Source organism: Chrysochloris asiatica, unplaced genomic scaffold, assembly GCF_000296735.1.
Source record: "Chrysochloris asiatica unplaced genomic scaffold, ChrAsi1.0 scaffold00077, whole genome shotgun sequence".
Classification (NCBI taxonomy): domain Eukaryota; kingdom Metazoa; phylum Chordata; class Mammalia; order Afrosoricida; family Chrysochloridae; genus Chrysochloris; species Chrysochloris asiatica.
In genome coordinates, this window is record NW_006408595.1 from 10,480,212 (window position 1) to 10,490,880 (window position 10,669).

The window sequence follows — 10,669 nt, forward strand, 5'->3', positions numbered from 1 at the left end:
GACAATGGTATTAATCTGAATGATGCAAGCTAGAAATATTTTATTGGTTCTGATGAAGTATCTTTTCTCTTTTCATTCTTAAAATAATTTGTGTTTTAGGATAGAAAGGGAAGAATTAGCCTCACTTTTCTCTGGATATCTCCCAAATAATAACTTTCCTTTATTTCCATGTTTCCCTTTACCCATTATTTTTCTATACTTAATTTCTCGAATTAATCTTCTAGGTCAAATCTGTTAAAATGATGTTACAACAGACTTATTCATCTAAATTTGTCTAAGAGGGTGGGGGTCAGGGATAAGAGAATCATCAAGATCAGTATCAGCACAAAGCTAATTCCTGAGTTGGAGTTGAGACATGTCTCCAGCTTCCAACCCTTTTTACTGATTCCGACACCAGTCATCCCTACCACATTACTGTACTTCTTTACTTGGTTCGATAATTCATTGCAATGGCCACATAGAACTTATAGACCATACTTAAGAGTGGTTAGTTTTTTAGGGAAGTAACAGATACAATTCAGAATCAACTTGGAGGTAACAGGAACAACTCAGAACACAGCTCTTTGATCAGGACAGCTTCTTCTTGGCTGTTGCCGCTGAGTCCTCATTCAGACAAGTGTTACAAAGATCTATCATTACACCAACAAGTGCCCAGAGACACCCTACTTTGCTAGACAGTCTTCTGCCTGAAGGCGCTCAGCTCTCTAGCTCCATGGGTTAGCAAGTCCACTGTAGATGACTCGTACCACAGGATCTCACACTGGTCTCCTGGTTCTGCTACCACTATTTCTTTGCTGTTGGACTTTGCTGTGCTTGCTACTGCTTATTGCTGTTTTGTGCTATCTCCATTGTTAAAGAAGTTCCCTGTCTACTGGATCTAGATTTCTCAGTGCAGGGACTCTGGGTACAAATGACAAAACTGCACTCTTGGTTCTTCCTGATGGTAGTGAGGTCCCCCACTTCCAACCTTGTCTGGTATTGGCTCCCTTTAAGCCTAGCACTATGGCAAATCTGAACAATCTCCTACAAGGGTTTATGTACCTTTTTTGGTACCCTGTGGTAGGCTACAGGCACCTTATTTGCATGTTGTTTGTTGTTGTTAAGTACCATCAAGTAGGTTCTGGCTCATAGCAGCATTGCAAAGGGTTTTCCAAGGATTGACTAGTGGGTTTGAATCACCAACCTTGCGGTTAGTAATCCGAAGCTAACACCACACCAGGACTCCGTATTCAATCATTTTGCTCCAATTTGCAATACAGTTGTCATTGTTGTTGTTAAGTGCTGTGAAGTTGGCTCTGCCTCATAGCAACACTAAATAGGGTTTCTGAGGAGCAGCTGGTGGGTTTGAACCACTGACCTTATGGTTAGCAGTCCAGTGCTTGTCCTACAGAGCCATACCAGGATCCCATACTTGTCAATACTTAACTTCATTAACTCATCCATTCCTTCAACAAATGTTTATTGAATATGATGTCCCAGATATTGAACAAGGTACCACAGGACTATGTGCTGACTCGGCTTCCTCCTTACTTTGACTGCATTCTTAGTTTCTTTTGCCAGACAAATTTCCCACCATCCCTTAAGAACTGCTGGCTTTCAGAAATTTATTCTTGAGTCTCTTCCTTCTCTGTTCTTGAGTTGGCTAACACCTGACACAGGTGCAACCACTTACTACTATGTAGTCCATGGTAGATCGTACTCTTCATTCATGATGATCTTTCCCACAATGTCTAAAGAAGGCCTTGAATTCTTTTTCAACACAGAACCTTAGGCAACTATTATCAATCGTTTGTGGGCAGTGTTATTGTTGTTAATTGCTAAAGAGTCAGTTCTGACAGCAATCCTGTATCAGGTTTCCAAGGAGCAGCTAGAGGATTTGGACCGCTGACCTTGTGGTTCTCAGTTCAGTGTTTATCTTATAGTGCCATAGCAGGACTCCTTTGGAGGTAGTATGCAACACAAAATCTTTCTGCTTCCTCTGCATTCTTTCCCTAATGATTTTGTCTACTCATATGGTTTCTAAGTTACTTTTATGAAGATGATTCTCACAGTCTAGTTCCAGTCTGGCATTTCTCCTAATTTCTAGATTTATGTGTCCAAAGCCTATAGTCCTTGTGTGGTGCTGTAGGATAAGTACTGGACTGCTAACCACAAGGTTGGTGGTTTAAACCCACCAGTTGCTCCTTGAAAACCCTATACAGATTCACTATGAGTCATAAGTGACTTGACAGCACTTAACAACAACTTAGTTCTTCTGTTTAAGACTTGTATTCAAGTATCACCCAATTGTCCAATCCCCATAAAACTTGCTCTTAGGTATTACAACTTAAACACAATCACTCAGACTAGACACTTCAGACTTCGTTCTCCTTTCTTTCTCTGCCATTACCCACTTCCATATACAGTTCACCATTACATTACATGAATTCTAATTCACAAATGTTGCTTAAATATGATTCTTTTTCCTTTCTACTGTTCTCATTTAGACCCTCATATATTTTCTACATGGAGTCTTGCAATGACTTCTTTATTATTCTCTAGGTCTTCAATTCCTCTCTCCCTCCAAATTACCCACCACCTTGCCATGGATTATCTTTTCAAAGCATTAATGTGACTATATTAATTGCTTCTTTAATTTCCTTCAATAGATTCCTAACATCCTTCAATGCTGTAGGGAGAAATATCAAATTCCTTTTCTTAGCATGGTATCCTGGGCTCTTCATACTCTATCACAAATTACTTTTCCAAGCATATTTCTCATCATTTTCCAGACTCCAGATTTCTGCTTCAAGCATACCAATACAAGCTCTTCCCTAAAATGTGCCATTAATTTTCATACCTGGGTGTCTTTTCTCATGCTGTACAAACTGCTTAGAATGCCTTACTTTTACTAACAGTTTAGGCAAATTCTCTTCCTTCCAAGCTTAGCTCTTCCCTTCTTTTTTGTTGCCTTCCTTCTTTCTCCTTCCCTCTAGTTCAGTATGCATTAATGGTTCATGTCGCCATCTTGTACGATGTTAGTTGTGTTTATTCCATCAGTCTATTGGCGCTTAGTCTTATTCATTTTTGAACTCTTAATAAAAATGTCAGAGTTCCTAATACAAAGTAAAGGATCAGTAAATGTTCTTGGTACACATCAAAACAAAGCATACTCTGTATTCGAATGCATTTTTCTCTTTAAAGAATAGCTGGTTGGTAAAACTATTATTTTGGTTCATTATAGGAATCTTGTCACATGGTCTTAAAATGGAAATTGCTGAGTTGCCATTACTTTTCCCAAGCTTCCAGTAGCATTTACATGGAAAAGTATGCAGTGCTGAGGTAATTAATCCAGACTTTGTAAAACAAAGTTGTCCCTTTGTTTTCGTGTTTTAGAAACAAAAACAAAGCCATTGAAGCTTGATTGACATAAGCGGAAAAACCCTCTTGTTTTGTATAATCCAGTGTTTTCATTAAGTAATTTGTGGACTAGGAGGGAGGAAAAGAATTTTTGTAGGAGATCCCAAAGGCATTCTGCCCAAGATAATCACATTAATTTGAAGAGTAGAGCTAGAGTTTCCAACCATACTTTATAAAAGCCACCCTTAAAAACAAAAACAAAAACAATTTCACAGTAACAAGCTGCTTCTACTTCTGGACAGAAATCCCATTTCATGCTGCCTATGTGACTTAGCAAAAGGTAATTTGGACTGAGATAGACTTTAAATAGGTAAACCTGTATACAGTAATGATTGGGCTTAATAATATGATATAATCAAATTTTGTTTGGTCTATGTGATGACGTAACTCTTCACTATAAACTGTTTAAATATTGTAAGGTATATCAGAGGGTTAATACCCACCAAACTTCAAAATTAAGGTTAAAATAGCTCTATCTGTGATGCATCTTTCCTAACTCAATCAAACAAGATTGACCTGAATTATAAAGCTGTATTTAACAAGGCAAAAGAGTTAATGAATTACAATGCCGTTTATGAGAGAATAAAGATCTCTTGTCCAGATAGTCGAGTCCATATTGCTGCCAACAGCATTGGAATTCCTTTATAATTCAAATATGCAATCCAAAATTTAAGTGGAATCATGAAAAACATGGCTAAGACAGAGAGGGAGAAAACTCCCAGAAAGCTAAGATACCAGTAAATGAAGCTTTCCTACAAAGAAAACATTGCTGCATTACAAATGAGCATTCTCTTCAGTTAGCAGGCTAAATCGGTGTACAGGCCTGGAAAAAGGGAACAATGGACACCTTCTGACACCAGGCTGTGAGTCTGGTGAGCATCCCTCAGTGCAAATGTTAGTACTGTGTGAGTATTTATTGTGTTTCTATAAAGTCCTAATGAGCTCCTTGGGTGAGAGTGAAGCCCTTTGCTTTTTCACACTGTGCTCAAGACCCCTAAACTTCATGAGGTCAGAACTAAAGAAAGGGTAATGGACCATGAGGTCCAGCTTAATAGACCTGATATTAACACAGCAGCAAGAATGTCACCAAATGCAAAGTTTAGGGCAACCAATGAATGAAGTATTTGTTACACTTAAATAATATACAAAGGTTATAACAAAGTAGTGGCACTCTATCAATGTCATCATTGCAAGACTTTGAAAATCTCCCATGTATGAAATTGCTCTGTAACACATCTTTGGGTGACAATAAATGAATTTGCTTTCCAACAGCAAATAATAGAGTAGAAAGTTATGCAACTTCTGGGATTACCCATAATTATTTTTAGATAATTGAAAATCCCTTGCCCATACTAATAATCAGGATATTATCAATATGTAATACCCATTAATGGAAATACATTGTATTCTTCATATTGTTTATATTGTTTCATAAACTTAAATGTGCATTTTCTGTAAATGAAGTAGAAAGGTTTTTCTCCTATAGTGGTCTGGTTTCTTTACAATAGGACAGATGTCCCCTGGCTTTGAAATGAGTAAAACACAACCACATTGAGTATGAGATCACAAGGCAGAACCACTTGTGTAAATATAGGAGTCTTTCACCAGATCCCTTCATCCATGTAGCAGTTGGCTCTTTACAATAACCCTAGTCTGCTATTATACTGAAACTGCAGTTCAAATGATGCAATATAAGCCATAGACCCAGGGTCTGAAAGCACTGCTCTCCAAGTGTTTGTTTGTAAGCTACACATTAAAGGCACCTTCACTCTTTCACATAGATAAGAATGGGAAGATCTGAAGACATGTCTTAGAGCCACTAGAAATATTTTTATGCTTGTACACCTTCCATGTTTTGATTTTATCGTGGGTTAATTAAATACTTTTCATTAAACTTGACTCAACTAGGTATTAAATTAATTGAAAAGGCCATGTCTTGACTTTTGTGTTTTATGTTCCTATTCTCTAACACCAAAGTCATTCTCACAGTATTTTCTTTGCATTCCACACATAATGGATCTTTGAGCACATAAGACATAGTCCTTATTTACTTATCAATTCCCTTTTTTCCATAGCTCAAATGTCACATGAGTGGAAAATTAGCATTATTCAGAAAATTCAGGCAGCATATGAGGGTAAGTTATAAAGCATTGCTAGTTACGATTCCAGTTCATATATTGATGCTATTGTTAAGTGCCATAGGGTTGGTTCCAATCATAGCAACGCTGCATATGATTTCTGAGGAGTGGCTGGTGGATTTGAACTGCCATCTGGTGGTTCAAACCAACCTTGCAGTCCTATGCTTATCCTACAGCACCATACCAGGGTTCATACAAACAGGGTTCAAACATGTATAACATGCCTCTGCAATCAGTGGATGGTAGCAAACAAGTTCTCTCAGTAATGCACTCATTGTAATCTAATTAGGATGCCTTCAAAAAAGGTCCAAACTAAACAGCGGCTTCCAAGGGCATCTGGTGAGCCAGTTACATTCAAGGCAGACAGATCATCTCAGTATGTTTGGACTGGATCTGGGGCAAGAGTATGACAACAGGGCAGACATGACAACAAAAAGTTATGAGAGAACAAGTGAAATAGATACAGATGATGATTCTGCAACCTTGAGCTTCAGAAGATAGGACAGAGCGGTGGACTGAGTCTGACTGGAAGAAGAAGCTGAACAGGACAGCCAAAGAGAAGGAAAATAGGGGGACCATGGAACAACAAGACCATCCGACACAGTGACCTGCAGGCATAGGATATGGATGGAAGTGGAAGTCAAGGGGAGGTCCTTTGCCCTGCTGGTAGTAGGGGACATGGTTAATCCCACTATAAAAATGCACAGACCAGTGGTTCCCCTGGCACAGCCCTGGCTGGGGTCAGGCACCAGGCATATCACCCTCTATACAGCCTCTGCCTGGGTTCCCATGCCAGGCATACCACCCCTTCTTCTAGAGGTATGTGAACCTACCCTGAACACTGAACAGGAAACTGTATTCAGACTTCCAGTCTCTATCACATGCATCAGGAGACAGGTGGTAAGTGCCTGAGAACATACCAACATACAATCATCAAATAAATATAAATACAATGACACCAGAATGTCTTGGAGAAAACAGACAATTTATACTTACAGTACAGAGTGCCTCAAGCAAGTGACCAAAATAGAGTCTGGAAATATAATACCAGAAATGATATTAGAACTATTTGATAAGGATTTAAAAGAATGCTATTTAAGTACCTTTAACGCTCTGGTAGCGTAGTGATTACAAATCAGGCTGTGAACCACAAGGTCAGCAGTTCAAAACTACCAGCTGTTCCGCGGGAGAAAGATGAGGCTTTCTGCTTCCGTAAAGATTTACAGCCTCAGAAACCCTGTACAGGGTCACTATGAGTCGGAACCGTCTCCACAGCACATAACAACGAACTGAGAGTAAATCAATGAAAGCAAGGAAGAGTTTAGGAAAATCCTACAAGAACTAACTGATAAAATAAATGAACATTTGGAAACCATACAAAAACAGCAATTAGAAAGCCAAAAGATTAATACTAAGACTTCAGAAATACATAATACATTGAAAGAGCAAAGAAGTAGATTGGAATCAATGAAAGGCAGAACCAGTAAGCTTGAAGACAAATCTCAATATTCATCTTTGAGAGGAACAATCAGAAAAAAGAATTTAGAACTCTGAAGAAAGCCTAAGATTTATGTGGAACACTATCAAGAGGAATAACATGTGTGTACTTGAATTCCAGAACAGGAAGAGACAAAATAAATAAAATAAAGTAATTTGTCCAAGAGTTGCTAGAAGAAAACTTCCCTAACATCATGAAAGACAAGAAGATAGAAATTTAAGTTAAATCTACTCTAAACAAGGTAAAGCCCAAATGAAAATCACCAAGAAATTTTTTAATCAAATAAGGAAAAAATCTTGAGAGCAACTCAGGCAAAAAGAAAGGTTACCTACCTACAAAAGAAAAACCAAAATGATTAAGCTTTTATTCCTCAACAGACACCATTTAGGCAAGAAGATAATGGGATGACATAAATAAAACTCTGAAAGAAAAAAATTGCCAACCAACAATCATATATTTAGCAAAATTGCCAATCAAATATGATGGCAAAATAAGGACACTTTCAGATAAATAGAAATTAACGAATTTGCAAAAACCAGACCAACCTTACAAAGAAAAAGCCAAGGAGAGCTTTTTAGACAGGGAACCAACAACAACCTGAGATTAACATACATACAGATACTGTTGTTGTTGTTAAGTGCTGTGGAGTCGAATCTGTCTCAGAGAGACCCTGTATAGAGTTTTTGAGGAGTGGCTGATGGGTTTGAACCTCAACCCTTGCAGGTGGTAGTACAGTGCTTATCCTACAACAACACACCAGGATTCCCAATGCAAATACATTGTTGTTAGGTACAATGGAGTCAGTACAGACTCATAGCAACCTTATTTACAACAGAACGAAACACTACCGGATCCTTACAATCGCTGCTACACTTAAGTCCATTGCTGCTGCCACTGAGCCAATCCATCTCCTTTGGGTCTTCTTCTTTTTTTGCTGACCCTCCACTTTATCAATCATGATGTCCTTCTCCAGGGACTGGTCTGCCCTGAAAACACATCGGAAGTATGAGAGATGAAGTCTGGCAATCTGGGCCTCTAAGGAGCTTTCTGGCTGTACTTCTTCCAACACAGATCTGTTTGTTCTTTTGGCAGTCCATGGTACTTTCAATATTCTCCAACACCGTAACTCAAATGCATCAATTCTTTTATGGTCTTCCTTATTAATTGTGCAACTTTCACATGCATATCAGGTTATTGAAAATACCATGACTTGGATCAAGTGCATCTTAGTCCTCAAATTGACACCTTTGCTCTTGAACACTTTAAAGAGATTTTGTGTGACAGATTGGCCTAATGTAATAGGTCATTTGATTTTTTGACTGCTGCTTCCATGAGTGTTGATGGTGGTTCCCAGCAAAATGAAGTCTTTGACAACAATCTTTTCACCATTTATCTTTATGTTATTTATTGGTCCAGTGGGAAGGATATTTGTTTTCTTTACATTGAAGTGCAGTACATACTGAAAGCTGTGGCTTTTGATCGTCATCAGTTAAGTATTTTAAGTCCTCTTTGCTTTCAGCAAGCAAGGTTGTATCATCTGCATATAACAGGTTGTTAATAAGTCTTCCTCCAAACCTGATGACACATTCTTCTTCATATAATACAGTTTCTTGGATTATTTGCTCATTATACATATTAAATAAGTGTGGTAAAAGAATACTTGGTATAAATGAAGAATTTAAGTGGACTTTTTGGCACATTTTGTAGAAAAGGTAAACACAACGTTCATATTCTGCTTTGGCAACCCAGGAAGTCACACCTATGGCCGTGGGGAAGTCAGGCTAAAACTTAACTCTCTCCACTACTATCTCCCAAGGTGTGCTTGTCAAAGAGATACTCTGCCAGGCCAGAATCCAGGACATCCATATTTTTCCCTTCTTTTTGTTTTCTTTTTTAAGCTTTTATTGTGAATTGATTGATAGTTTACATGGGAGAACATTGGTTTTGCACTCACCTTATCATGTTTTGTTTCACTGTAGTGATTACAATCTCCTCCATGCATCATCATTCAATAGTATTTGCTTCTATTCCCTCTGTTTTTTGGTTTTGCTTTTTAAATGTACACGAAAACACTCAGGAATATATATAATAATTTAAGCAACTAAAGGGCACATTCTGCAAGTCTGCCTCCTGGCCGCCAGCACACAGCCTTTCTCTTTCCATGCGTCTAGAGTCCTCAGCTGCTCTAGCTCTTTGCCTCCATCTCTGGTGTTGCTGCTTCTCTGGTTAGTGTCCCACATTTTGCTCATGCCCTTGATGGTCCTAAGGTCCTCTGTTCCTGGAATGTAAGATTATAACTACTTCTCCTTTATGTTACAAAACTTTTACCTTTACAGTTGTGACAATCGCAATTAGTCAGGATAACAATTACTCACTGTTGAATCATAAGAAACTTATCTCCATCTCCTTTCACCAGACCTGTCTAAGACAAGATGAAAACTATTCAGTGGGGATTCTACCTTCTCCTGCACACTCTGAAACTAAACTTCCTCTTGAAAACTTGTAAGCCAGTCACTTTGTGCCTTTATAGCCCCCCACCCCCATTTTAGGTAGCCAATATCTAAGGTGCCCATCCCTATCAACCCTGTATACCAAGGGGATAGGACTAATACTTGATCTGAAGACTACTTTTCTCTCAGTTGTATTTTGAGCTACTACATCTGTAAGCATATGTCAAGTTCATCAAATTGTAGCAATTTACACTTGTTTCCTTTAGCAAATTTCTTTATCTTCCTCTTGTCAAGTTCTGATCATCAAGCCATTGAAGCTAGGTTAAATGGGTAGTATCCACAAGTTTGGGCATTCTTGTGCATCTCCCCCCACTTCATATCAGCTGGACACTTCACTCTCAGCTCTGGCGCTCCATGGCTAGGTCAATGTCCATGGGCTCAGGAGTTCCCAAGCCTCAGGGCCTCCATCTTGCACAAGTTGGTTACATAGTCACCCAGTGATTTGATGAATTTCACCTGCCCATTTGGGTAATGCACCTCAATAAAGTCACACAAATGGGAATCGTTCTTGTCAGTGGCCAGTTTGTGCAGTTCCAATAGTGACTAATTCTCGGTTTTTTCTAAGTGTAGCATAAACTCCATTGCATTTAGTTTTTTTCTAAGTGTAGCACTCTCCCGGTCATCCTAATCTGGTTTCTTAATATCCTGAAGGAAGAATTGGCAACCTCATTGGCTCTGCAGTTTCATCAGATTCTCAGCATATTCCTGCTCCTTGTGAGATCGGTGAAGAAAATATTTGGCAAAATTCTTCAATGCCACATCATAGCAGTTGAAGTAGTAAGACACAGACAGGTAGTAAGACATGGACAGGTAGAAGTAAGAGGTGTAGGGCTCCAGGCTGATCTGGTGGTTGATAGTGGCCTCCCAGTCCTTGTAGTTCTGTCACATCTGTGAGCAAGATGGGATCATCTTGGAGAGGCGGTGGAGACATTGTGCTGGAGCACAGCCTGATAACATGGCTGGCAGGAAGTGGTAGATGGCGCATGGCTGGCAGGAAGTGGTGGATGGCTTTTGGGGAACAGCCAGTTGAGGAGAGCCTAACAAGCACTGGGTACTGTTCAAGCATTGGTGATGCAGGAGACCATGCACCGCAATGCGGTATAGAACATCTGACCACCTTCCAT

The 10,669-nt window shown here is 39.1% G+C and overlaps 1 pseudogene; it reads right to left on the reverse strand.

Moving 5' to 3' along the window:
- Window positions 1-8,823: 8,823 nt before the first annotated feature.
- LOC102842997 lies at window positions 8,824-10,454 on the reverse strand (annotated as a pseudogene).
- Window positions 10,455-10,669: the final 215 nt, after the last annotated feature.